General features: G+C 41.2%; 1 pseudogene; it reads left to right on the top strand.

The window, feature by feature from the left end:
* LOC114199742 (tripartite motif-containing protein 26-like) lies at positions 1 to 26151 on the top strand (annotated as a pseudogene).
* Positions 26152 to 26554: the final 403 nt, after the last annotated feature.

The raw sequence follows: 26554 nt of genomic DNA, 5'->3' as shown, positions 1-26554 counted from the left end.
ATGGCGCTGGGAGCCGCGTTCCGCACATCAGTCAAGGCAATGAAGGCAGCTGACTCCAAGTCCCCGCGGCTGGGCCCTCCGGTTGCCTGGCAGCGGACACCTGCTGGGGCGGCCTCCCGCTGCCAGGACCAAAGGTGGGATTTCATCCCGGGACGGGGAGTCCTTATGCGGAGTCAGGAGCTCCTGACATTTTCCTCATTCAGGCGCTCCTGCCCTTTGGATCTGTAACCCGAAGTGGACTTGGTGGCACACATGGCAATTCTAGTTTTAATTGTTTGAGGAATCTGAAAAACCCGAACTCATAGATACAAAGAGCAGATTCGTAGTTGCCAAGATGAGGGGTGGGAGGTGATCAAAACATACCAACTTCCAGTTATAAGATAAATAAGTTCTGGAGATGTAATGTGCAGCATGGCGACTAAACAATGTGTGTTCTGCTGTTGGATAGAATGTTCTATGTACATCTGTTAGGTTCATTTGGTCTAAAGTATGGTTCAAATTCAATGTTTGGGTAGATTCATTGCTTGAAGTGGGGTATTGAAGTCCCCTACCGTTATTGTATTGTCTATTTCTCCCTTCAGATCTGTTAGTATTTGCTTGATATATTTAGAGGCTCTGATGTTGAGTGTGTATATATTTACAATTGTAACATCCTCTTGATGATTTAACCCCTTTATCATTATATATTGACCTTCTTTGTCTATTGTTACTATTTTTAGCTTGAAGTCTATTTTTTTTTTCTGTTGTGAGTAAAAGTATCCCCACTGTCTTTTGGTTTCTTTTTTATTTTTTATTATTATGTTCAGTTAGCCAACATATAGTACATCATAAGATTTTGTTGTTGTTGTTGTGCTCAATGATTCATTAGTTGTGTATAACACACAGTGCTCATCACATCACGTGCCCTCCTTAATGCCCATCACCCGGTTACCCCATCCCCTCATCCCCCCTTCTGTAACCCTCAGTTTGTTTCTACTTGAATTGAATATCTTTCTATATCCCTTTACTTTGAGCCCATGTGTGTCCTTAAAGCTTAAGTGAATCTCTTCTAGGGGTATTTAGTTGGGTCTTTTTAAAAAATCCATCCAGTCACTCGGTGTCTTTTAACTGGAGAACTCAATACATTTATATTTAGGGTCATAATTGATATGTAAGGACTCCCTATTGTCATTTTATTAATTGCGTTCTGGCTGTTTTGTACCTCCCTCGCTCCTTGCTTCCTCTCTTGCTGCCTTTCTTTGTGAATTGGTGATTTTCCATGCTGTGATGCTCTGATCCATTTCTCTTTCTCTTTTGTGAATCTACTACAGGTTCTTTTTGCCTTGTGGGTAGTATGAGGCTTACAGAAAACAACTTATGGATAGCGGTCTATTTTATGCCAATAGCAACTGACCTATACTCATTCATTCACATACAAAAACTCTACATTTTTACTCCTTCCCTGTTTATATTTTTAATGTCAAAATTTACCTCTTTTTATATTTTGTATTCATTAACAGATTATAATAGCTATAGTTATTTTTAATGCAGTTGTCCTTTAACCTTTATACGATAGATAAATGGTTAACACACCATCAGTATTAGAGTTTTCTGAATTTATCTATATATTTACCTCCATCAGTGTGTGGTGTATATTTGTATGTTTTGTTTCAACATTTCTTACAAGGTAGGTCTAGTGGTAAGGAACTTCCCCCGTTTTTGTTTGTCTGGGAAAGTCTTTATTTCTCCTTAATAAAAGAGACTTGCTGGACAGAGTATTATTGGCTGGCAACTTCTTTCTTTCAGCACTTTGAATGTATCGTCCCATTCTCTACTGACATGTAGGGTTTCTACCGAGAAATCTACTGATAGCCCAATGGGAGGTTTTTTTTGTTTTTTTTTTTTTGTAGTTTACAATCTATTTTTCTCTTGCTGCTTTTAGGATCTCTCTTTGTCTTATATATTTGGAACTTTTATTATAATGTGTTTTGGAGATCATTTTAGATTGAAATAATGGGGTGATCTATTAGCTTCATGACCTTGACTGTCCAGCTCTTTCCCAGGTTTGGGAAGTTCTCAGCCATTACTTCTTCAAAGAGGGTTTCTTCCCCTTCTTCCGCATCTCCTTCTAGAACTCCAATGATTCAGATTTTGTTTTGTTTCTGATGGTGTCCAATAGATCAGATAGGCTGTCTTCACTCTTTTGTTTTCTTTTTTTTAAGTTTTTATGTAAATTCAACTTAATTAACATATAGTGTAGTATTAGTTTCAGGGGTAGAGTTTAGTGATTTGTCAGTTGCATATAACACCCAGTTCTTTACTCTTTTAAATTTTTATTGTTGTTTTTCTCCTCTGACTGGGTTATTTCAAAGTTCCTATCCTCTAACTCACTGATTCTTTCTTCTGTTTGATCTGCTCTCCTGTTGATGCTCTCTATTACATTTTTCATTTCATTCATTGAATTCTTCAGCTGCAGAATTTCTACTTGGTTCTTTTTAATGATTTATATTTTTGTTAATTTTTTTATTTTTGTTTATTGTTTTTCTGATTTCATTGAACTATCTTTCTATGTTTTCTTATAGCTCATTAAGTTTCCATAAAGGAGCTGTTTTGAATTTTTTTTTATCAGATAAATTGCAGATCCAATGTCTTTGGTTCTAGTTACTTGAGGATTATTATGAACTTTCGGTGATGTAATCTTTCCTTGATTTTTCATGTTCCTTGTAGTTTGTGTTGCTGTTTTTTGCACTTGAAGTGACAGTGACTTCCCACAGTCTTTGTTAACTGCCTTCAGGTGAGTGAGTGAGTAATACCTTTCTACAATCCTGCTGTAGATTCTGTGGCTTTCTCTGACCTTGTATGGATACACCTGCTTCACACTTCTTGCTTCTGTTTGTGGCAGAATTTTTAAGCTTGCATATCTTCTCTTGATCCTACAATATGCTGGGCGAGCTGCTGATAACCTTTCTTTTGTTTTCCCAGAGATCTCACAGCAGCTCAAGTTTGTGGTTTCTCCTTGCCTGGCCTATTTTCTCTGTGTGCCCTTTGTCTATGTGAGCTCACTCTTGCTCACACTCTTGTGTGCACAAGAGCTGGCTGCAGAGTGGGAGGAGGTGTAGGTTCAGTGTTTGGAACATTGTGGGAGCCCACAGGCTAGTTTGGGGGATCTTCAGGTGAAGTTTTCCCAAAGATTTGTAGGCAGGATTCCCATGGGAGTCTAGAATACAGTCACAAGAACTGAATCCCTTTAATGCCTTCTGATGTTCTTAGCTGCCTTTCCCCCATCTCCTACCTACCCTAGGCATGGAGTTCCTGATCTAATATTCTGGATACTGCAGGAAGGGAGTAAGTTTCTTTAGCATCATCCTGCACAACTAGAGAAGCTGTGCACTGTTTCACTGCTCTTCCTTCCCCATGGGAGAGACAGTTGGCTGGCTAGTTTAGCTCTAAGTTCTGCCACCTTGGGAGGGATCATCCTGGCAAAGTCATGCTGTTCTTCTTACCCACTCCTATATGTCCAAGTGTGTGTGTGTGCGTGTGTGTGTTGTGTGTGTGTGTGTGTGTGTGTGTGTGTGTGTAGCTCCAGTGGAGTCCTGGAATTTCTCCTCTGGAAACCTGGACTTCCATAAAATCTCTCTCATCTGTAGGTGTCTGTTCAAGTCAGTGTTCTCCAGGTGCTCCCAGACCACAGCTGAGAGAGGCTGGAGGGGTTCAAAGGCTCCTGCCAGTTCCAGAGCCCACGTGAAAGTCTGTCTGCCTATTACCCAATGCACACATGGGCAAGGCTCCTCCTGCGTCCCTTAGCATTTGTTACTGGGTCCAACTCCCAAAGAGGCACGTTTACTCATAGGTGGATGCTGAATTGTTGTTGAAATGGGGGAGGGGAAGAACTAGGGTATTTTATGCCACCATGATGCTAATATCACTGTCAGCATTTTCTGTGTAGACAATCATGTCACATAGGATTGTCATTTCTATGTAGACAATCATGTTACATATGATAAGATCTATTTATTTCCAACCTGTAGGACTATTTTTCTTGCCTCCTTGCACTAGCTATGATGTCTAATTTCAGGCTGAAAAAGAGTGATAACAATGAATATCTTTGCCCTTTACTTTAGGGGGAAAATGATTTAGTCTTTCATCATCAAGTATGGTGTTAGCTATAATGTTTGTTGTCATTGTTGTTTGTGGATATCACTTGGTTGAGATCAATGCAGAATCTTCTCCCATTCTGTAGTCTGCCTTGTAGTTTTGTTGATTATTTCCTTTGCTGTGCAGAAGGCTTTTATCTTGAGGAAGTCCCACTAGTTTATTTTTGCCTTTTCTTCCCTTGTCTTTGCAGACGTGTCTAGCAAGAAGTTGCTGTGGCCGAGGTCGAAGAGGTTGCTGCCTGTGTTCTCCTCTAGGATTTTGATGGATTCCTGTGTCACATTGAGGTCTTTCATCCATTTTGAGTTTAACTTTGTATATGTTGTAAGAAAATGGTCCAGTGTCTTCTGCATGTGGCTGTCCAATTTTTCCAACACCATTTGTTGAAGAGACTGTCTTTTTTCCTTTGGATGTTCTTTCCTGCTTTGTTGAAGATTAGTTGACCATAAAGTTGAGGGTCCATTTCTGGGTTCTCTATTCTGTTCCATTGATCTATGTGTCTGTTATTGTGCCAGTACCATACCATTTTGATGATCACCACTTTGTAGTAGAGGTTGAAGTCAGGTATTGTGATGCCCTCAGCTTTGGTTTTCTTTTTCAAGATTGCTTTGGCTATTTGGGGTCTTCTGTGATTCCATACAAATTTTAAGATTGCTTTAGGATCTCAGTTTTTGTCTGTATATTTCCCTTTTATTTGTTTTGGGTTTCATTTGCTTTTCTTTTTTCCATTTCCTCAAGTGAAATCTTCAATAACTGATTAGAGGACATTCTTATCTAATATAAGCATGCTTTAATTGCATTTTGCAAATGTTTATGTTATGTTTTTATATACCTTCACTTCAAAATTCTTTCTAATTTCCTTAATGTTTTTCTTTTTTTACCCACCAGTATTTATTTTCTCCCCTCTTTCTTTTTTTATGATGTTCAGTTAGCCACTGTACAGTGCATTATTAGTTTTTGATATAGTGTTCAATGAATCATTAGTTGTGTATACTACGCAGCGCTCATCACAACCAGTGCCCTCATGTTTTTCTTGTTAACTCATGGTTTATTTAAAAGTTTGTTGTTTCAGGGCACCTGGTGGCACAGTTGATTAAGTGTCCAACCCTTGGTTTTGGCTCAAGTCATGATCTCAGGGTGCTGAGATTGAGCCCCATGTTGGGCTCAGTGCTCAGTGTGGAGTCTGCTTGAGATTCTCTCTCCCTCCCTGCCCCTCCTGTTTGTGTTCTCTCTCTCAAATAAATAAATAAATCTTAAAAAAAAGTGTGTTGTTTAATTTCCAAATGTTTGGAGATTTTCCAATATTTTTCAATTATCTATTTCTAATTTAATTCCATTATGTTCCAAGAACATACTTTATACAATTTAATTCTTTTACATTTTTTAAGGTTTGTTTTATGGCTTAGAATATGGTCCCTTTGTATAAATATTGCATATGCACTTGAAAAGAATGTGTATTCTGCTTTTGTTGGGAAGAGTATTTTGTAAATCTCACTAGGTCAAGTTAGCGGACAATTTTTCAGGTCTTCTTTATCCTTACTGGAAGTCTGTCTGTTTGTTTGTTTTCTCCAATTTTTGAGGGGTCAAAGTGTCCAACATCATTGTGGGTTTGTTGGTTTCTCATGTCAGTTCTGTGGGGTTTTTTGCTCTATGTGTTTTGTAGCTCTGGTGCATGCGTATTTGGAAAGGGTCTTAGAAAATTGACTACTGCAGAGGAGAGAGAGGGAGCGGAGCAAGATGGCGGAGGGGTAGGAGACCTGGATTTCATCTGGTCTCAGGAATTCAGCTGAATAGGGATCAAACCATTCTGAACACCTACGAACTCAAAGGGAGATCGAAGATAAGAATAGTAACAACACTCTGAACAGAAAAGCAACCACTTTCTGGAAGGTAGGACGTGCGGAGAAGTGAATCCGCGGCAATATTCGGGAGGATAGACGGCGGGGGAGGGGGCCTCCGTCAGCCGCTTCTGGAAAGTGATAGACCGCGGAGCACAAAATCAGGACATTTAGAAGCACAGAGCACAAAATCAGAACTTTTAGAAGCCGGCTCCACTGAGGGACGTCGCTCCAGTGGCTAAGCAGGGGGTGGAACCCTCGCGGGACAGTGGGGTCTCAGGACCCTCAGGGTCACGGAAAGACCGGGGGTACCTGAGTGCGCCAGAGCTCCCAGGGATTGGAGCGGGGAAGCCAGCTGCAGAAACGGAGCTGAGGCGCGGGCTCTCAGCTCGGGGTGGCCATAAACTGTGATCCGCGGCCCAGTCGGGCCACTGCTCCTCCAGCAGGGACCCAACAAGCGGCAGAGCCGGGGAGACTCCCCTTCCTCCCCTGGGAGGAACGGCGCGGGAGCACACCGCAGGGATCTGCTGGGTTTGGAGACTCCACACGGGGTCAGGTGCCAGACATAGAAACACTTGGTCACAGGCCGGGTGAGCACGGAGTGCAGCCGGAGACTAGGAGTCAGGAGTGACTGCTTTTCTCTGGGCGCACACTGAGGAGCAGGGCCCTGAGTTCTCAGCTCCTCCGGGCAGAGATTTGGAGGCCACCATTTTCACCCTGGTCCTCCAAAGCTGTACCGTGAGCTTGCAGGGAACAAAAGCTCCTGAGATCAAACCCGAGCAGCTTGCTTAGCCCGGACTCACAAGGGCAGGACAATTCCGCCTCCGGCAAAGACATTTGGGAACCACGGCAACAGACCCCTCCCCCAGAAGATCAGCGCGAACAGCCAGCAAGCCAAGACGAAGTTTACTGATCAATGAGAACGGGAGAACTCCAGCGCTAGGGGAATACTGCACATAGAATTCATGGCTTTTTTACCATAATTCATTAGTTTTTCAAAGTTAATTTTTTTTGAATTTTTCTTTTTCCCTTTTTCAACCAACATCTTATCAATCCCTTTTTTATAAAAACATTTTTTATTTTTCATTTTTAGAGTCATATTTTATCCCTTCATAATAGTTACCCTTATTTTTGGCATATATATATAAGTTGTTCTCTCTTTAAAATTTTGAGATACGGTTTCTTCTAACAGATCAAAATATACCCTAAATCACTAGTGTATGGCTTTGTTCTAGTCTCTTGCCTGATCACATTCTCTCCCTTTTTTTTTCTTTTTTTCCAAAAATCTTCTTCTTTCTTTTTAAAAACAACTTATCTTATCAATTCCTTGTATAAAATCTTTTATAATTTTCATCTTTACAGTCATCTGCCATCCCTTCATTGTATCAACCCTTATTTTGTACATATATAACTGTTTTTTCCTTTAAAATTTGAGGAGGCTCTTTCTTCTAACAGACCGAAATACTCCCAAAATCTAGTGTGTGGCACTGATCTATGCACTAGCCTGATCATATTTGATCATATTCTGTTTTTTGTTTGTTTGTTTTTATCTTTTTCTTTTTCCTTTTTTTTTTCCTCTTTCTTCTTTCTTTCCCTTTCTTGTCCCCTGGTTTCGGGTCTTTTCTGATTTGTATAGAGTATATTCGCTGGAGACGTTGTTAACCTGTGAGCATTCTGTTCTCTCATTCATCTATTCTCCTCTGGACAAAATGACAAGACAAAAAAAAATCACCTCAGCAAAAAGAACAAGAGGTAGTACCGTCTGCCAGGGACCTACTCAATATGGACATTAGTACGATGTCGGACCTAGAGTTCAGAATCATGACTTTAAAGATACTAGCTGGGCTTGAAAAAAGCGTGGAAGTTATTAGAGAAACCCTTTCTGGAGAAATAAAAGAACTAAAATCTAACCAAGTTGAAATAAAAAAGGCTATTAATGAGGTGCAATAAAAAATGGGGGCACTAACTGCTAGGATAAATGAGGCAGAAGACAGAATCAGCGATATAGAGGACCAAATGATGGAAAACAAAGAGGCTGAGAAAAAGAGAGAGAAACAACTACAGGAACCAGGGGCAGAATTCGAGAGATAAGCAATATGATAAGACGAAACAACATTAGAATAATTGGGATCCCAGAAGAAGAAGAAAGAGAGAGAGAGAGGCAGAAGGTATATTGGAGCAAATAATAGCAGAGAACTTCCCTAATGTGGGGAAGGAAACAGGCATCAAGATCCAGGAGGCACAGAGAACCCCTCTCAAGATCAATAAAAATAGGTCAACACCCCAACACCTAATAGTAAAACTTACGAGTCTCAGACACAAAGAGAAAATCCTGAAAGCAGCTCAGGAGAAGAGATATGTAACCTACAATGGTAGAAATATTAGATTGGCCACAGACCTATCCACAGACACAGAAAGGACTGGCATGATATTTTCAGAGCACTAAACGAGAAAAATCTGCAGCCAAGAATACTATATCCAGCTAGGCTGTCACTGAAAATAGGAGGAGAGATAAAAAGCTTCCAGGAGAAACAAAAACTAAAGGAATTTGCAAAAATGAAACCAGCCCTACAAGAAATATTGAAAGGGGTCCTCTAAGCAAAAAGAGAGCCTAAAAGCAGCATAGATCAGAACGGAACAGAGACAATATACAGTAACAGTCACCTTACAGGCAATACAATGGCACTAAATTCATACCTTTCAATACTTATCCTGAATGTAAATGGGCTAAATGCCCCAATCAAAAGACACAGGCTATCAGACTGGATTAAAAAACAAGACCCATCTATATGCTGTCTGCAAGAGACTCATTTTAGACCCAAAGACACCCCCAGATTGAAAGTGAGGGGGTGGAAAACCATTTACCATGCTAATGGACACCAAAAGAAAGCTGGGGTGGCAATCCTTATATCAGACAAACTAGATTTTAAAACAAAGACTGTAATAAGAGATGAGGAAGGACACTATATCCTACTTAAAGGGTCTATCCAACAAGAAGATCTAACAATTGTAAATATCTATGCCCCGAACATGGGAGCAGCCAATTATATAAGGCAATTAATAACAAAAGCAAAGAAACACATTGATAATAGTGGGGGACTTTAACACCCCCCTGACTGAAATGGACAGATCCTCTAAGCAAAAGATCAACAAGGAAATAAAGACTTTAAATGACACACTGGACCAAATGGACTTCACAGACATATTCAGAACATTCCATCCCAAAGCAACAGAATACACATTCTTCTCTGGTGCCCATGGAATATTCTCCAGAATTGATCACATTCTAGGTCACAAATCAGGTCTCAACCAGTACCAAAAGATTGGGATTATTCCGTGCATATTTTCAGACCACAATGCTTTGAAACTAGAACTCAATCACAAGAGGAAAGTCGGAAAGAACTCAAATACATGGAGGCTAAAGAGCATCCTACTAAAGAATGAATGGTCAACCAGGAAATTAAAGAAGAATTAAAAAAATTCATGGAAACCAATGAAAATGAAACCACAACTGTTCAAAATCTCTGGGATACAGCAAAGGCAGTCCTGAGAGGAAAGTATATACCAATACAAGCCTTTCTCAAGAACAAGAAAGGTCTCAAATACACAACCTAATCCTACACCTAAAGGAGCTGGAGAAAGAACAGCAAATAAAGCCTAAACCCAGCAGGAGAAGAGAAATAATAAAGACCAGAGCAGAAATCAATGAACTAGAAACCAAAAGAACAGTAGAACAGATCAACGAAACTAGGAGCTGGTTCTTTGAAAGAATTAACAAGATTGATAAACCCCTGGCCAGACTGATCAAAAAGAAAAGAGAAATGACCCAAATCAACAAAATTATGAATGAAAGAGGAGAGATCACAACCAACATCAAAGAAATACAAACAATTATAAGAACATATTATGAGCAACTCTATGCCAGCCAATTAGATAACCTGGAAGAAATGGGTGCATTCCTAGAGATGTATCAACTACCAAAATTGAACCAGGAAGAAACAGAAAACCTGAACAGACCTATAACCACTAAGGAAATTGAAGCAGTCATCAAAAATCTCCCCACAAACAAAAGCCCAGGGCCAGATGGCTTCCCAGGGGAATTCTACCAGACATTTCAAGAAGAATTAATACCTATTCTCCTGAAACTGTTCCAAAAAATAGAAATGGAAGGAAAACTTCCAACCTCATTTTATGAGGCCAGCATTACCTTGATCCCCAAACCAGACAAAGACCCCATCCAAAAGGAGAATTACAGACCAATATCCTTGATGAACATGGATGCAAAAATTCTCACCAAAATACTAGCCAATAGGATCCAACAGTACATTAAAAGGATTATTCACCATGACTAAGTGGGATTTATCCCTGGGCTGCAAGTCTGGTTCAACATCCGCAAATCAATCAACGTGATACAATACATTAACAAAAGAAAGAACAAGAATCATATGATCCTCTCCATAGATGCAGAAAAAACATTTGACAAAGTACAACATCCTTTCTTGATCAAAACTCTTCAGAGTATAGGGATAGAGGGTACATACCTCAATATCATAAAAGCCATCTCTGAAAAACCTACAGCGAATATCATTCTCAATGGAGAAAAGCTGAGAGCTTTTCCCCTAAGGTCAGGAACGCGGCAGGGATGTCCACTCTCACCACTGCTATTCAACATAGTATTAGAAGTCCTAGCCACAGCAATCAGACAACAAAAAGAAATCAAAGGCATCCAAATCGGCAAAGAGGAAGTCAAACTCTCACTCTTTGCAGATGATATGATACTGTATGTGGAAAACCCAAAAGACTCCACCCCAAAACTGCTAGAACTCATACAGGAATTCAGTCAAGTAGCAGGATATAAAATCAGTGCACAGAAATCAGTGGCATTCCTATACACCACCAACAAGACAGAAGAGAGACAAATCAAGGAGTCGATCCCATTCACAATTGCACCCAAAACCATAAGATACCTAGGAATAAATTTCACCAAAGAGGCAAAGGATCTGTACTCAGAAAACTATAAAATACTCATGAAAGAAATTGAAGAAGACACAAAGAAATGGAAAAACGTTCCATGCTCATGGATTGGGAGAACCAACATTGTGAAGATGTCAATGCTACCTAGAGCAATCTACACATTCAATGCAATCCCCATCAAAATACCATCCACTTTTTTCAAAGAAATGGAACAAATCTAAATCTAATCCATGCTCATGGATTGGGAGAACCAACATTGTGAAGATGTCAATGCTACCTAGAGCAATCTACACATTCAATGCAATCCCCATCAAAATACCATCCACTTTTTTCAAAGAAATGGAACAAATCTAAATCTAATCAAATCTAATCCTAAAATTTGTATGGAACCAGAAGAGACCCCGAATAGCCAGAGGAATATTGAAAAAGAAAAGCAAAGCTGGCGGCATCACAATTCCGGACTTCCAGCTCTATTACAAAGCTGTCATCATCAAGACAGTATGGTACTGGCACAAAAACAGACACATAGATCAATGGAACAGAATCGAGAGCCCAGACATGGACCCTCAACTCTATGGTCAACTCATCTTTGACAAAGCAGGAAAGAATGTCCAATGGAAAAAAGACAGTCTCTTCAACCAATGGTGTTGGGAAAATTGGACAGCCACATGCAGAAGAATGAAACTGGACCATTTCCTTACACCACACACAAAAATAGACTCCAAACGGTTGAAAGACCTAAACGTGAGACAGGAGTCCATCCAAATCCTAAAGGAGAACACAGGCAGCAACCTCTTCGACCTCAGCCGCAGCAACTTCTTCCTAGAAAGTTCGCCAAAGGCAAGGGAAGCCAGGGCAAAAATGAACTATTGGGATTTCATCAAGATAAAAAGCTTTTGCACAGCAAAAGAAACAGTCCACAAAACCAAAAGACAACCGACAGAATGGGAGAAAATACTTGCAAATGACCTATCAGATAAAGGGCTAGTATCCAAAATCTATAAAGAACTTATCAAACTCAACACCCAAAGAACAAATAATCCAATCAAGAAATGGGCAGAAGACATGAACAGACATTTTTCCAAAGAAGACATCCAAATGGCCAACAGACACATGAAAAAGTACTCAACGTTGCTTGGCTCAGGGAAATCCAAATCAAAACCTCAATGAGATACCACCTCACACCCGTCAGAATGGCTAAAATTAACAAGTCAGGAAACGACAGATGTTGGCTGGGATGTGGAGAAAGGGGAACCCTCCTACACTGTTGGTGGGAATGCAAGCTGGTGCAGCCACTGTGGAAAATAGTATGGAGGTTCCTCACACAGTTGAAAATAGAGCTACCATACGATCCAGCAATTGCACTACTGGGTATTTACCACAAATATACAAATGTAGGGATCCGAATGGGTACGTGCACCCCAATGTTTATAGCAGCAATGTCCACAATAACCAAACTGTGGAAAGAGCCAAGATGTCCATGGAGAGATGAATGGATAAAGAAGCTGTGGTATATATACACAATGGCATATTATGCAGCCATCAAAAGGAATGAGATCTTGCCATTTGCAATGACATGGATGGAAGTGGAGGGTGTTATGCTGAGTGAAATAAGTCAATCAGAGAAAGACATGTATCATATGACCTCACTGATATGAGGAATTCTTAATCTCAGGAAACAAACTGAGGGTTGCTGGAGTGGTAGGGGGTGGGAGGGATGGGGTGGCTGGGTGATAGACATTGGTGAGGGTATGTGCTATGGTGAGCGCTGTGAAGTGTACAAGACTGATGAATCACGGATCTGTACTTCTGAAACAAATAATGCAATATATGTTAAGAAAAAAAAAAGAAGAAGAAGATAGCAGGAGGGGAAGAATGAAGGGGGGGAAATCAGAGGGGAAGATGAACCATGAGAGACTATGGACTCTGAGAAACAAACTGAGGTTTCTAGAGGGGAGGGGCGTGGGGGGATGGGTTAGCCTGGTGATGGGTATTAACGAGGGCACATTCTGCGTGGAGCACTGGGTGTTATGCACAAACAATGAATCATGGAACACTACATCAAAAACTAATTGTATAATGTATGGTGATTAACATAAGAATAAAAAATTATTAAAAAAGAAAATTGACTACTTTGGGGTGCCTGGGTGGCTCAGTCAGTTAAACGACTGCCTTTGGCTCAGGTCATGATCCTGGGGTCTTGAAATCGAGCCCTGCTTCAGGCTCCCTGCTTGGCCGAAAGTCTGCTTCTCCCTCTCCCACTCCCCCTGCTTGTGTTCCCCCTCACACTGTCTCTCTCTCTCTCTCTCTCTGTCAATTAAATAAATAAATAAAATCTTAAAAAAAAGAAAGAAAATTGACCACTTTATCATTATGTAATAATCCTCTTTATCTCCTATACTATATCTTGTTCTGAAGTCTAGTTTATCTGATATGAATGTAGCTACTCCAGCTTTCTTTTGGTTAGTGTTTACATGGTACATCTTTTTCAGTACATTCAGGTGGTCATACAGTAGGCCTTTGTAACTCCCTAGAGTTGCATTTCTGGGTTAGTGATAGAGTTGTTGTAGTTTAAATCAGTGTTTTTCAAAGTGTATGTCACAATACCTTGTATCATGACACCAATTTTGTGGGTTATAGCCAGCATTTAAAAGTTGTGTGTAATAAGGCAACGGACGGCATGTTGGCTGGGCCTTCGGTGGGGTTTGTGGGGACAAAAATGGCTATGGCCAGTCATTTCTATCAGTGCTACTACATAGGGCAAAAGGACAAGTTTGGACACGAGTTTCTGGAGTTCGAGTTTTGGTTGGATGATACTGAAAACTTCAATGTATAGTAGTCAGAATCCTATAGTCAGCGCCCTGGAAAAGACCTTAAAGGCTGTCTAGTTTACTTGACATCATACTTGAGCATTTTATTTCATTTTATTTTATTTAGAGGGGGAGGGGCAAAGGGAGAGGGAGAGAGAGAATCTCAAGCAGACTCTCGCTGAGCACCGAGCCTGACTCAGGCTCAATCTCACAACCCTGAGATCATGACCTGAGCCAAAATCAAGAGTCACACGCCCAACTGACCGAGCCACACAAGCGCCCCCAAACTTGAACATTTTAAAGAATATCCCACCATGAGGTGGTCCAATGGGTGCTTAAAATCTTCCAGGACCAGTAACTTTCAGACTCCCCATTCAACCATTGCATTCATTCAGGCAGTATATATAAGGCCACATGTCTAGGAACACGAACAAGACCTGCTCTGAAGAGGTAGCTCCAAGAGTGCAATGGTGTAGGAGTCAGAGAAAGTTTCTTTGAGATGGTAGCAGTTGAAGTCGTAGCCGGCTTGCAGAGCTCCAAGAGCACCTGGCTCTGGGTTCCCAGCGGCTCATCACTGACAAAAAGACAGACAACTGAGTGGTGGTGAAAGGAGAAAGGAATTTACTTCAGAGGCCAACACTGGGAAGACAGTGCACTAGCATTTCAAAGACTGTCTTCAAGGTGCTGAAAATACTTCCAGGTTTAGAAATTGCAAAGACTAGGTCCTGATCAGAAAGAGGCTGATGTACAAGGAGCATGACGGAAGAGCTGAAAGGGTTGCCTGACAGCAGCTGGGGATTGGAATTGGAGATGAACATGTTTCTTTTACCACATCAAAAATAGGTTCTCTTACTGATGTAAATCAAAGGATCCTGAAGGCCTTTGAATATTTTATTACTTGGTACAGGACCTGAAATGTTTAGTTTTTAGTCTTATTGGTTTACATTTCAAGATTAAACCACTCTAAATTGTGTGTTTTTGAAGCTGTTTTTATATTTAATTAAGGGATGGGTTTGTCATTTACAATACTGGGATTTTTATAAATGTAAAACTTTTTTGTATGCTAGCTAAAAATATTTAAACAGGCTAAGTGGTTATGCTCACTTGGGTCCAAGTGGTTTGGATAGTCCCCACACAAATTCTATAAGTAAAAGCAACCTTTTGTTGAGATTTTGCTCCAATAAAACATATCAAAGCATGAAAAAAATGACTGTAATAAAAAATCAGAATGTATTATATATAATAAAGAATAAGTGTATTTATCAAGACATATTTGTGTGTGTGTATGTGTGTGTGTGCATATGCAAGTATTTTAAATTGGGATGTGAATGTATTTCTTATGTTTCAAAACATGGTTGAAAACCATTAGTTTAAACCATGATGATGAGATTTCCTAGGCAGGATATGAATAACAGACTTAGTGCTTTCTAATAATCTAACTTTCATGTTCTCAGTGAGTTTTGAGATACAGCCCTACATTTTTATAATTCTTATTCTCTACTATTGAATTATTTACAGCAAATATTTTTTACTGAGCTTATCTACTAAAGAGTGAAGGAAATTCCTTAGACTTCAGTGGGGATTTGCTTCCCCATAGTCTTCTAGAATACCTTACTTAAATACATGTTGGGGACAGACTAAACATAAAAACTTTTCTCACAGGTTCTCTCTTGATGTTGATTAAACTCACAATTTCTTTTGTCCTTCATGTTTTCTTAGAAAGTGATTGCTTGCCTTGAGAAGGAGCTCTGTGCCGGGTCTGGGCCCTGCTGTCACGGCTGCTGCTTCCCCTCTGAGAGAGCTGGAGGGTGAGGTGCTCTGCTCTATCTGCCTCGACTACTTGAGAGACCCATAGCCATTGACTGTGGTCCTGTCTTCTGCTACCACTGCGTCATTTGGGCATGTGAATCTACTAGGTGGCCATTGCATTGTTCTCTCTGCAAGGCCATCTTTAAGAAAGAGAATATTCACCATGTGTTGCAGATGGCCAGCCTAGTGGAAAACATCTGGAGGATGAAGGTAGATGAGGAGAGACCACCCAGACAGGACAGACCACTTGAGCAAAATGCAGAGAAGCTGTGTGGGCTACATTTGGAGAAGCTCCATTATTACTGTAAGGATGACCAGCAAATACTGTGTGTGATGTGCCGGGAGTTCTGGGAGCACAGTCATCATCCTGCTGTTCTCCTGGAGAGGGCTGCACAGCCTTATTGGGCAAGAAATCTGCTGGGCCCTAGCTTCATCCTCATAGCCAAAAAAGTTCTACTACAGTGCCTTCAGGACAAGGTCCAAATTCTTTTTTCTGGAAAACATTATATTGAAGTATGATTGACAGGTGAAAAGCTGTACATGTTTAATGTAGACATGTCACTGAGTTTGGAGGTAGGTACACTCCTGTGAAACCATCACTATCATCAAGGCCAGAGACCCATCCCTGACCTCCCAAAGTTTCCTCCCACCCTCTTTATTATCATTATGTGTGTGTGCATAGTAAGAACACTTCATATAAGGTAAGATCAATCCTCTCAGCAAGTTTTAAGTATACAATACAGTATTATTAGCTGTAGATACTATGCTACATAAAGTATCTCCAGAACTTATTTATCCTGTGTAACTGAAACTATCAATCCTTTGACCACCATGTCCCCGTTTCCCTCCCCGTCATCTGCGGGCAACCACCATTCTCCTCTCTGCTTCTGTGAGTGTGACTATTTTAGATTCCACATACAAGTAAGATTATGCAGTATTTGTCTTTTGGTGTCTGGCTTATTTCACCTAGTATAATGTCCTCCAGGATTTCTTTCTTTTGTAAGGCTGAGGAATATTCCATTGATTGTAAATACCACATTTTTTTTATCCATTCATCTGTTGATGGGCAGTTGGGTAATGCTGTAATGAACAGAGGAGTGCAGATATCCTTTTGAGATCCTGACTTCAATTCCTTCGGATAAATATTTAGAGGTAGGATTGCTGGATCATTTGGTAGTTCTATTTTTAGCTGTTTAAGGCACATCAGCAATGTTTTCTATGATGGCCACATCAGGCAACATGTCCACCAGGAGTTCTCTTCTTCACATTGTCATCAAGACTTGTTATCTTTTGTTTTTTAAATAGTAGCGGTCCCAACAAGTGTGAGGTGGAAGTTCTTGGTAAAGCGTTACCCTTTGAATTTTGGTAGTAAAACTGGTTTGTTCCCATATCTTTTTATAATAGTCTATCCTGTTGCCGTGATTGTCTTCCAAGGCATTCGGAACAGGTCTCCACCAGCAGCATAGGACACCAGCACTCTCAACAGCCACCTGGTGTCCAGCTTCAAATTGTGTGTACTCTAGCACATAGCTGTCAAAATAGTTCTGAGGATATTTTGTTCTGTATAAATTTCCCTCAGAGCTTAATCTCAGGGAAGATATTATTTCCTCTGAGGTGCTAGTATGTTTCCTTCCATCTGCTAAGGAAGAATTAAGCAATGAATTTTTTCTTTTCTCCTTGACTGACAGGAATCTTAAAACCAACTTAGACATTTTCTCAATTTGGATTTATTATATATGCTTTCCTTCATTTTTTGTTTTGATTTTCTCTTTTATTTCTAGGTTATTAAAATATAAATTGTCTATATTTTTGATGGAAAGAGATTATAAATATAAATAAGAACTACACCATACATTTTGGTATTAATGATAATAAACTTGTATCTCAGTTCTTAGAAACCATTCTAAACTAGCATAGCATTGACTTTATTTCTTGTTAACTAGAATGCAAACTATTACACATGACTATTATTATGCTACTAAAGGTCAAGCGTGTCTGGTTTCACTCTGGAATCACTTTGAACCTCTCATAGTGAGGGCATTTTCATATTCACCTTGACCATATCTGTGTTAATTCCATAGGGTAAAATTGTAAACCATCTGAAGATTCTGAAAGGAGACAGGGATAGGATTGAGAAATTTCAGTCTAGAGGAGATGAGCTTGAGGCCCTGCTGGTGAGCAAAGTCTCTGTGACACGTGTGGGTAGCAGAGTGGGGGGGTATTGAGGAGAGGGGAGGGGATGACCCAAGGGACCCCTGTTGTGAACTCCTCCCCGGAAGATCTCACACACGTCCTGTTGCCTCCGAGCCTCTCAGAAGAAGCCCCTTTCTCTTTCTGCTTTTCTTGTAGACAAAGTTCCAGAACGACAGGCAGAACTTTGTGTCAGTGTTTGAACAGGGTCACCAGTTCTTGAGAGAAAGAGAGCAGTACCTGCTGGAGTTGCTGGAAGGGATCGAGCAAGAGCTTGTTGAAGGGAGGATCAGCCATGTCACCAAGGGCTCTGAGGAAGTCCTCCGACTTGGGACCCTGATTTCTGAGTTGGAAAAAAAAGGCTCAGCAGCCAGCAATTGAGCTTTTGCAGGTGAGGAACCAACTAAACTATATCCGAATCCTCTTGCTCTAAGCAGCAGTGTAGCCCCTCCATTAGCACGAGATTTGGACCAGGAGTCAAGAGAGAAAAGCTTTGGAATGCCTGGGTGGCTCAGTCGGCTGAGCATCTGCCTTCGGCTCAGGTCATGGTCCCAGGGTCTGGGGACTGAGTCCCCTGTTGGGCTCCCTGATCAGCGGGGAGCCTGCTTCTTTGCTTTCTGCTCCCCCTGCTTGTGCTCTCTCTGACAACTAAATAAAATCTTTTTTAAAAAGCAAAAGAGAAAAGTCTTATTCTCATTTATTGAGGTCATTGATAAGGCTTAGTCAGCCAACCAGTAGGATTTAGGTTCCAAATTTCAGTGGGCAGGGGATAGTAACATGCACAGCCTGCAGAATGAGATAGTAAAATCTGCACATTTGTAATTACAACAAATAATCAAGTGTTAAATCTTATGGTCAGACTGGAGGCCACAGGAATTCTGGAAAAGACCAGGGTGTAGTGAGGGAAGGCTTGGTGCTTAATGTTGGCCTTGAAAAAAATGCAAAAATTTGGATCAGCAGAAAAGAGGAGCTAACCATGGTGAGGTGCACTGGTGAGAATTAGACAAATGAGTACGGTAATCGCAAGGTGGGTGCAGGTTGTGCAGAAGACAGCAAGAGCACACAGACTTCAGGGAGCCCCGTTTCCGGGGCGGATGTTCCAGGGAGGGTGAGGTCGATACGATGGGGCAGCTGAGCTGAGGATTTCCAACCTCGGCTGAGACCTTGAAGGAACCCTTGATAGATCAGGGAAGGTTCCCTGGATGGAACAGTCTGGGACTCAGATGGAGGAACGGAGGGGAAGCGTGTGTGGGTAGAAACGGACACCCTCCTTGGGGCGGCCCAGGTCTAGGCCTGTCAGAATAAACCTTGGCGGGTTCTGCTGTGCACCCAGCCCCTGATGCGTACACAGTAGGGAAGCGTGGCAGCTCCTGGGTCCTCCTACCCCGACAGTGTCTGTTTTCTCTTCCTTTCCAGGACCCCAGTGACATAGTGAGCAGGTAAGAACTGTCTGCCTTTTTTTTTTTAAACTACTTAGGTGGCCCTTTGTTTTCTTTTTCCCAAATTATTGAAATTTGACAATGGTAGAAAAAAGTTCCAAGAGAGGTTCTTCTACTCGAGTAAGTTGAAAGGTGTTCCATGGAATGACTGGGATTTCTATAACGCTTACTGTCATGGAACTTGTGTTAGGACCGTAGTGGCATGAGAGGGAAATGAAGTGGGAGGGGATCTGGAGGAGTATTAGAGAAAGTTTAGGATCCACACTTTTTTTTTTTTAATTCAATTAGCCAACATATAGTACATCATTGGTTTCAGAGGCAGAGTTCAGTGATTCATCAGCTGCATGTAACACCCAGTGCTCATCACATCACGTGCCCGCCTTAATGCCGGTCACCCATTTTTTCCCACAATTTTCTTTCTTTTTTCCCATTCCTGCCTGGATCCCAGCTGTCACTCCTGACCACAGTTCCCCCGACATTTTGTAGGAGGACACTTACATGGACCTTAGGGGCAATTACTTCTCCTGCAGTGTGTGCCAGACACTTACGCTGACAGCTTTCACTCATACCCACATGAGATGCAGAAACTTCGAATAAAAGCCAAGAATTTGATACTACACAGTTGGTACCCGGAGATGTGTAGGACTGTTGGCATCTAGAGCATGTACTGTAGCCCACACGCTGGGCAGATATGAGGGTGACGAGACAGGTGGCTGGGGACACAGGACACACACATTAGGGATGAACAATTACATAAGAAATGAGGGTAACAGGTCTTGCCCTGAAGCATTTTGTCTGATACTAGTAAAGTTATTTTAGCTTTCTTTTGATTAGTATCTGCATGGTATTTCTTTCTCTGTCCTTTAACTCTCAGCTTTTATGTGTTATTTTTATTTACTTTATTATTACTTTTTATACAATCATGAAAAAGATGTTATTTGAAAGATGCATTACACACAGTGTAGTTTCAAGTCATTAAGCATACACCCTTTCCCATATGCTTCTACACTAACTACAAACACTTGAATCTTTTTTTACCTCTTTGTTTTATAGTTTTTTAAGTTTTTATTTGAATTTGAGTTAGTTAACATACAGTTACAATACAGTAAATCAGTAACGTCACAGGATACAAAATCAACGTAGAGAAATCTATTACAGCTGAAAGAAATCAAGGAGTTTATCCATTTACAGTTGCACCGATAACCATAAGATACCTAGGAATATTATTTTTATTTCTCTTTATAAGGAACATAAAATTTTTATTTCAATAAATCCACTCTATTTTTTTTTTTAGAGAGAGAACACAAACGGGGGAGGGGGAGAGGGAGAGAGAGGATCTCAAGCAGACTTCCTGCTGAGCTCAGAGCCTGATTCGGGGATTTATCTCACCACCGTGAACTCAGGACCTGAGCCCAAACCAAGAATTGGACACTTAACCAAATGAGCCACCCAGGTGTCCCCTCATTTTTTTCCCACTCTATTTTTATTTGGAAAATTTAGTATTTATGTATTCTGGAATGTCACGATTTTTGTTTACATTCTTTTCCTTTTTTAAAAAAAGATTTTATTTATTTATTTGACAGAGAGAGACAGCGAGAGAGGGAACACAAGCAGGTGGAGTGGGAGAGGGAGAAGCAGGCTTCCCACGGAGCAGGGAGCCCGATGTGGGGCTTGATCCCAGGATCCTGGGATCATGACCTGAGCCGAAGGCAGACGCTTAACAACTGAGCCACCCAGGCGCCCCATGTTTACATTTTCAAAAGCGTTTGCATAGTTGGTCAAAATAATGTTCTTAAATTTAATTTCCTTTTTATATCTGAATATTTTTCATTTCTTCCTTTGTGTATTTCTACATTTGTCTCTACTTACCTGCATTTTTTCCCCTATATTTAATTTTTTTTCTATGAGCCCTGCTTTTTTAAAAATAATTTTTATTGTTATGTTAATCACCATACATTACATCATTAGTTTTTGATGTAGTGTTCCATGATTCATTGTTTGTGCATAACACCCAGTGCTCCACGCAGAACGTGCCCTCGTTAATACCCATCACCAGGCTAACCCATCCTCCCACCCCCCTCCCCTCTAGAACCCTCAGTTTGTTTCTCAGAGTCCATCGTCTCTCATGGTTCGTCTCCCCCTCCGACTTACTCCCCCTTCATTCTTCCCCTCCTGCTATCTTCTTTTTTTTTTCTTAACATATATTGCATTATTTGTTTCAGAAGTACAGATCCGTGATTCATCAGTCTTGTACAATTCACAGCGCTCACCTTAGCACATACGCTCCCCAATGTCTATCACCCAGCCACCCCGTCCCTCCCACCCCCCACCACTCCAGCAACCCTGTTTGTTTCCTGAGATTAAGAATTCCTCATATCAGTGAGGTCATATGATACATGTCTTTCTCTGATTGACTTATTTCACTCAGCATAACACCCTCCAGTTCCATCCACGTCGTTGCAAATGGCAAGATCTCATTCCTTTTGATGGCTGCATAATATTCCATTGTGTATATATACCACCTCTTCTTTATCCATTCATCTGTCGATGGGCATCTTGGCTCTTTCCACAGTTTGGCTATTGTGGACATTGCTGCTATAAACATTGGGGTGCACGTACCCCTTCGGGTCCCTACATTTGCATCTTTGGGGTAAATACCCAGTAGTGCAATTGCTGGATCGTATGGTAGCTCTATTTTCAACTGTGTGAGGAACCTCCATACTGTTTTCCAGTGTGGTTGCACCAGCTTGCATTCCCACCAACAGTGTAGGAGGGTTCCCCTTTCTCCACATCCCCGCCAACATCTGTCGTTTCCTGACTTGTTAATTTTAGCCATTCTGACTGGTGGGAGGTGGTATCTCATTGAGGTTTTGATTTGGATTTCCCTGATGCCGAGTGATGTTGAGCACCTTTTCATGTGCCTGTTGGCCATTTGGATGTCTTCTTTGGAAAAATGTCTGTTCATGTCTTCTGCCCATTTCTTGATTGGATCATTTGTTCTTTGGGTGTTGAGTTTGATAAGTTCTTTATAGATTTTGGATACTAGCCCTTTATCTGATATGTCATTTACAAATATTTTCTCCCATTCTGTCGGTTGTCTTTTGGTTTTGTGGACTGTTTCTTTTGCTGTGCAAAAGCTTTTTATCTTGATGAAATCCCAATAGTTCATTTTTGCCCTTGCTTCCCTTGCCTTTGGCGATGTTTCTAGGAAGAAGTTGCTGTGGCTGAGGTGGAAGAGGTTGCTGCCTGTGTTCTCCTTTAGGATTTTGTTGGACTCCTGTCTCTATGAGCCCTGCTTTTGATGAATACCATAATTTCAAGTGTATAGTACTTTCACTACTGTTGTTTTCTAGGTATTTTGAAATTCTGACTTTGGTTTGCTCTTTAGCATAAAATTTGTTTAAGAAAGAAGATATCTGTCAGTGGTGCTGGGTTTGTTTTTCCCTAATCGTTTGTGTTTCATAGATTTTAAATATTGTGATCCGATTAGGTTGTTGATCTTTCTACCTTTTGCATTTTATCAAGGAATTCTGTGTTTATATGTTGTACATTTTTGTAACCATTCCAAACACTCAAATGTCCTTGGAATAGGATTTGATATATCTCCATGAGGTTTCCCTTAGTAATTTTGTTATTAAGGTGTTTTGTATTAATACAAAAATTTGTTTTGACTTCTTGAGATGTCATGGACTAAGACAGGTCAGTCCAAGATTCTTACCAGCGATCAATTCTTACCCATTTTTTATTCTGATAGTTTTTGTTTTTCTATACTTTGATGCTTTTTCTCCCTGTGGGATATTGAATGGAAGTTGTATCTCAATTGTGGATTATAATATTCTTTGTAACATAAAATACTTTTTGTTGTCTTATTTAATATCTTTCTGACTTGAATTCAATCCTTTCTGATATTAAGATTAAGACTTCATATTTCTTTCATTTTGTATTTAGTTTATGTATCTCTGCTCAGCTAAATTTAAAGCTCAGCTATATATATATATATATATATATATTCCTTAAAGCTTCTTTTTTTTGGCTTTTTTTAAACTTACTTTATTTAAATTCAATTAGTTAACATATAGTGTATCATTAGTTTAAGATATAGAGTTCAATAATTCACTAATTGCCTATAATACCCAGTGCTGGGATTCCTGAGTGGCTCAGTCGTTAAGCGTTTGCCTTCAGCTCAGGTCATGATCCCAGGGTCCTGGGATCCAACCCCGCATCGGGCTCCCTGCTCCATGGGGAGCTTGCTACTCCTTCTTCTGCCTGCTGCTCCCCCTGCTTGTGCTCTCTCTGTCAAATAAATAAAATCTTTAAAAAAATACCCAGTGCTCATCACATCACATGCCCTCCTTCATGCCCATCACCCAGTTACCCCATCCCCCATCCACCTCCCCTCCAGCAACCCTCAGTTTGTTTCCTATAGTTAAGAGTCTCTTATGGTTTGTCTCTCTCTCTGATTTCATCTTATTTTATCCCTCCTTTATCCTATGATCCTCTGTTTTGTTTCTTAAATTCTACATATGAGTGAAACCATATGATAATTGTCTTTTTCTGATTGACTTATTTTGCTCAGCATAATACCGTCCAGTTATTTTTTTTTTTAAGATTTTATTTATTCGACAGAGAGAGACACAGCAAGAGAGGGGACACAAGCAGGGGGAGTAGGAGAGGTAGAAGCAAGCTTCCCATGGAGCAGGGAGCCCGATGTGGGGCTCGATCCCAGGACCCTGGGATCCTGACCTGAGCCGAAGGCAGACGCTTAACAACTGAGCCACCCAGGTGCCCTAATACCGTCCAGTTCTATCCATATCAATATAAGTGGTAAGATTTCATCCTTTCTGATGGCTGAGTAATACTCCATTGTTTATATGAACCACATCTTTATCCATTCATCTGTCAATGGACATCTCAGCTCTTTCCACAGTTTGGCTCTGGCGGACATTGCTGCTATGAACATTGGGGTGCAGGTGCCCCTTCTTTTCACTACATCTGTATCTTTGGGGTAAATACCTGGTAATGCAATTGCTGGGTCCTAGGGTAGCTCGATTTTTAACTTCTTGAGGAACCTCTATACTGTTTTCCAGAGTGGCTGTACCAGCTTGCATTCCCACCAACAGTGTAGGAGGATTACCCTTTCTCCACATCCTCACCAACACTTGTTTCCTGCCTTGTTAATTTTGCCATTCTAACTGGTGTGAGGTAATATCTCATTGTGGTTTTGATTTGTATTACCCTGATGGCAAGTGATGTAGAGCATTTTTTCATGTGTCTGTTGGCCATTTGTGTGTCTTCTTTAGAGAAATGTCTGTTCGTGTCTTCTGCTCATTTCTTGATTGAATTCTTTGATTTTTGGGTGTTGAATTTGATAAGTTATTTATAGATCTTGGATACTAACCCTTTATCTGATATGTCATGTGCTAATATCTTCTCCATTCCATAGGTTGCCTTTTAGTTTGGTTGACTGTTTCCTTTGCTGTATAAAAGCTTTTTATTTTGATGAAGTCCCAATAGTTCATTTTTGCCTTTGCTTCCCTTGTCTTTGGAGACGTGTCTAGCAAGAAGTTGAAGATGTAGTGAAAGCCCAAAGAATGTGCTCAAAGGCTCCGTTATGAAGCACTGGGTGTGAGCAGCAGATGGGTGCTTGAATGAGTCCCTGTAGACTGGATAACTCGGTGTGTCTCCTGCATTGACTTCTCTGTGTGGCTTGGGCTTTCATCCTGCCTGGCCACCTTTTCAAATAGTTTTAGCCAACAGTAAGAGAATTTGAGCTGGAAGACGTATCAGGATTGTTTACTGTCCTTTACTTCTTCCTCTCTGGGAAAATTGTGGAGGGATCTGGAATATAAGACCAGTGAGTATCTGGAGGGGATAGTGGCTGATGTTCGCCTCGGAGTAAACTCTGCTACCCCGAATTAGAGCTTGCCTGTGCAGCTTCCCTTATGGATCAGCAGGAAGGTCTTTGTGGTGGCTAATATAACCACATTCTTTATTCTGAGGTCTCAGAGTTTGAAACCACAAACGCTTCCCCAGCATCCCTTGACTATAATGGTAACAGCCCCTCTCTTCTTTTCTTCCTGAGTCTCATCACGCTGCTCATGCTCTTGAATTCTCTCCCTGGGCTCTCTCCACCATCTGGATAGTATGAGCACAAGGTCCAATGCAATCTGTGTCTTGGTCCCTGAAAGGATTGTCCCACCACGGTCAGAAGGGCCCCAGAACCTAAGGGGAAAAGCTCCTTTGGTACCTTATGATGCCATACCTTTATCCCCTTGTCCCCACAGTGAGGAGCATCCTGAATTCCCAGACAGCCAATGGCTACCTCTCAGTGTCTCCAAATGGGAAGAGCATGATATTCACTGGCTTGTGGATGAACAGATACCAGCATGGTCAAAGATTTGACCCTGAGCCTGGGGTGCTGGGCAGTAAAGGCTTCACGAGGGGCAAAGTGTACTGGGAAGTGAAAGTGGATAGGATATGGTGGGGCGCAGAGGAGGAAGAAGAAACAATGAAGTACCAGGGTGGAGCCAGGGGTGTGTTTGGCACCAGCGATCTTGGTGGATTAACGGGCACCACTGATGGTTATAGTTCCACTGCATGTAGAAATGAGAATGGAGGAAGAGTGGCAACAGGAAAATGGAATATGGCCGAAATTCTGCCTGGTGCGGGTGGCAAGGCAGTGGGAGAAGAGGCTTCCCCACTTCGGCGCTGAGGAAGGGTTCCGGACTCCACAGCTGTCTTCAGCTGGCGTGTATACAGCACTAGCCCTGAGCCTTTCCAGGCCCTGTCCTACTGTGCAAGGCGGATTGGGGTGCTCTGGATTATGAAGGTGCGAAGGTAAACTTTACCAATGCTAGGACTCAGGAGTTTATCCATGAATTCTCCTCTTCCTTCTCTGGGAGAATTTTCCCTTTCCTGTGGCTTAACTGCATGAGAGCCAGACTTACACTGAGACCCTGAGGAAAGGCTTCCTCTGTCCCTTAGGCCTTGGTTCATTCCCAACTTTCCACCTCAGCTAGACCGTTCGTCTGGGTTTCTGAATACCTTTAGATGATGGGAGCAGCATGGTGGAGGCAGGATCTCGTACCCTCTACGTTGCCTCTAAAACAGGAATAACACATGATCTGCTTTCTCTGCAGGGGAAGGGTTGAAAGGTCTTTAAAGTACTTATTAAAATATGTGCTATCGTTAATCTTTTTCTTCTGTTGCCTTTGATTTGGTCCTTCATCTGCTGCTGAGATGCAGGTATGAGATGCAACTGTGTCATAGGATTGCAGCCTCTGCCACTAATAATAGTTGGTTACAACATCCATATCAGTTCTAACAGTAAATATTTTGATGTGATTCATGCCTGATTAACAGT

This window comes from Eumetopias jubatus, unplaced genomic scaffold, assembly GCF_037043125.1.
Source record: "Eumetopias jubatus isolate StellerSeaLion01/CBP00866 unplaced genomic scaffold, mEumJub1_p1.0 scaffold_6, whole genome shotgun sequence".
Classification (NCBI taxonomy): Eukaryota; Metazoa; Chordata; class Mammalia; order Carnivora; family Otariidae; genus Eumetopias; species Eumetopias jubatus.
This window is presented reverse-complemented; position numbering and strand designations above follow the sequence as displayed.